Source organism: Oncorhynchus tshawytscha, unplaced genomic scaffold, assembly GCF_018296145.1.
Source record: "Oncorhynchus tshawytscha isolate Ot180627B unplaced genomic scaffold, Otsh_v2.0 Un_contig_2596_pilon_pilon, whole genome shotgun sequence".
Lineage (NCBI taxonomy): Eukaryota > Metazoa > Chordata > Actinopteri > Salmoniformes > Salmonidae > Oncorhynchus > Oncorhynchus tshawytscha.
Window position 1 is genome coordinate 120,855 of NW_024609319.1, and position 3,389 is coordinate 124,243.

The window sequence follows — 3,389 nt, forward strand, 5'->3', positions numbered from 1 at the left end:
CATGGTTTATTGTCATGCAAAAGACTGTTGGTCTCAAGGTAAATGACCGTTAATTAACATAAACACATTCAGCAACTCCAGGCCTCCACTGTGTACAAGCCTCATGCAAACCACTGTCTACAAGCCTCATTCAAAGCCACTGATGACCACCTTTGGAACATCTGCATTTAAAAAGTCTAAAGTTAATATTCACCATCACAATAAATCCATAATTTATTTTAGGCAGATCTAAAGAAACATGATATGAAGAAAATGTATTTCAGGTGAACAGAATATGAGTCGCCTACTGTATGTTATCTGGCTGTGCTCTATGCTATAGACTGTAGGCTTGTTCACTTAGCAGACTAGATACTCTATGTTATCTGGCTATGCTATAGACTGTAGGCTTGTTCATTTAGCAGACAAGATACTGTATGTTATCTGGCTGTGCTATAGACTGTAGGCTTGTTCATTTAGCAGACTAGATACTGTATGTTATCTGGCTATGCTATAGACTGTAGGCTTGTTCATTTAGCAGACAAGATACTGTATGTTATCTGGCTATGCTATAGACTATAGACTTGTTCATTTAGTAGACTAGATATAGTAGTCACCACAACACCACAACAGCCAAAATAAATTAAGACTAGATATGGTATGTTATCTGGCTATGCTATAGACTGTAGGCTTGTTGAATTAGCAGACTAGATACTGTATGTTATCTGGCTATGCTATAGACTGTAGGCTTGTTAATTTAATAGACTAGATACTGTATGTTATCTGGCTGTGCTATAGACTGTAGGCTTGTTCATTTAGCTGACTAGATACTGTATGTTATCTGGCTATGCGCCATGTCATAGGATGTAGGCTTGATAATTTAGCAGACAAGATGGGCCATGATTTTATATTATATGATTTTATTGTAGGAAGAATATAATTGAATTCAGCTGAATGAAATAAAAATGATATTTTTCTCATTCCAGAGTGAGTGCGCATATGAAGTGTTGTGTGTTTTATGTTGAGCATAAAAGTGATCATTTGAAACAGTTATTTGGCAACTTTAGTTGTGATTGATACCAAATTGAGTAAAGCCAATTCTAAAGTGTAGTTTCACCAGGACATCTAACTGAGGCATTCCAATCCTAAAGTGTAGTTTCACCAGGACATCTAACTGAGGCATTCCAATCCTAAAGTGTAGTTTCACCAGGACATCTAACAGGCATTTCAACAGTGGTACTCTCCTGGGGAGAGAGGAGCTGCTACCCCTGAGGAGAGAGGAGCTGCTACCCCTGAGGAGAGAGGAGCTGCTACCCCTGGGGGGAGAGGAGCTGCTACCCCTGGGGGGAGAGAGGAGCTGCTACCCTGGTTGAGAGAGAGGAGCTGCTACCCCTGGGGAGAGAGGAGCTGCTACCCCTGGGGGAGAGGAGCTGCTACCCCTGGGGAAGAGCTTAAGGGATTGTGTCCCTGGGGGACAGGGCAGGAGCTTCCCCTGGGGATGAAGACTGCTGACCCCTGGTGATGACAATATGCCATGGCTGTCTCAGTCCCTGGGGAGAGAGGAACACAACCATCAACCACCAAATGATGGATTTCTAAGAATGGTGTCACATCCCTCCCTCAGAGTTCCAGACAGTTGTAGAATGTATTCCAAGACACATTGTAAGAGCTGTAAAGAGAGAGGGAGGGAGAGAACAGGCAGAACCTGATATGTAAATGAGCAGAGCAAACAAAAGCAACTTCAGACGACCGAATGATCATTCAGACTCTGTTTCTATTGAGAGATAAAAGGTAAGACGACGATTGTTATGTTTATTCATATAGTTGATGATATTGTTATGTGTGTTCATATAGTAGATGATATTGTTATGTTTATTCATATAGTTGATGATATTGTTATGTGTGTTCATATAGTTGATGATATTGTTATGTTTATTCATATAGTTGATGATATTGTTATGTGTATTCATATAGTTGATGATATTGTTATGTGTATTCATATAGTTGATGATATTGTTATGTGTATTCATATAGTTGATGATATTGTTATGTGTATTCATATAGTTGATGATATTGTTATGTGTATTCATATAGTTGATGATATTGTTATGTGTATTCATATAGTTGATGATATTGTTATGTGTCATATAGTTGATGATATTGTTATGTGTATTCATATAGTTGATGATATTGTTATGTGTATTCATATAGTTGATGATATTGTTATGTGTATTCATATAGTTGATGATATTGTTATGTGTATTCATATAGTTGATGATATTGTTATGTGTATTCATACAGCGGGGTGAACAGGCAGTGGCTCGGGTGGTTGATGTCCTTGATGATCTTTATGACCTTCCTGTGGCATCGGGTGGTGTAGGTGTCCTGGAGGGCAGGTAGTTTGCCCCCGGTGATGCGTTGTGCAGACCTCACTACCCTCTGGAGAGCCTTACGGTTGAGGGCGGTGCAGTTGCCATACCAGGCGGTGATACAGCCCGCCAGGATGCTCTCGATTGTGCATCTGTAGAAGTTTGTGAGTGCTTTTAGTGACAAGCCGAATTTCTTCAGCCTCCTGAGGTTGAAGAGGCGCTGCTGCGCCTTCCTCACGATGCTGTCTGTGTGAGTGGACCAATTCAGTTTGTCTGTGATGTGTATGGCAACAGGAAACGAGGAACTTAAAACTTGCTACCCTCTCCACTACTGTTCCATCGATGTGGATGGGGGGGTGTTCCCTCTGCTGTTTCCTGAAGTCCACAATCATCTCCTTAGTTTTGTTGACGTTGAGTGTGAGGTTATTTTCCTGACACCACACTCCGAGGGCCCTCACCTCCTCCCTGTAGGCCGTCTCGTCATTGTTGGTAATCAAGCCTACCACTGATGTGTCGTCCGCAAACTTGATGATTGAGTTGGAGGCGTGCGTGGCCACGCAGTCGTGGGTGAACAGGGAGTACAGGAGAGGGCTCAGAACGCACCCTTGTGGGGCCCCAGTGTTGAGGATCAGCGGGGAGGAGATGTTGTTGCCTACCCTCACCACCTGGGGGCGGCCTGTCAGGAAGTCCAGTACCCAGTTGCACAGGGCGGGGTCGAGACCCAGGGTCTCGAGCTTGATGACGAGCTTGGAGGGTACTATGGTGTTGAATGCCGAGCTGTAGTCAATGAACAGCATTCTCACATAGGTATTCCTCTTGTCCAGATGGGTTAGGGCAGTGTGCAGTGTGGTTGAGATTGCATCGTCTGTGGACCTATTTGGGCGGTAAGCAAATTGGAGTGGGTCTAGGGTGTCAGGTAGGGTGGAGGTGATATGGTCCTTGACTAGTCTCTCAAAGCACTTCATGATGACGGATGTGAGTGCTACGGGCGGTAGTCGTTTAGCTCAGTTACCTTAGCTTTCTTGGGAACAGGAACAATGGTGG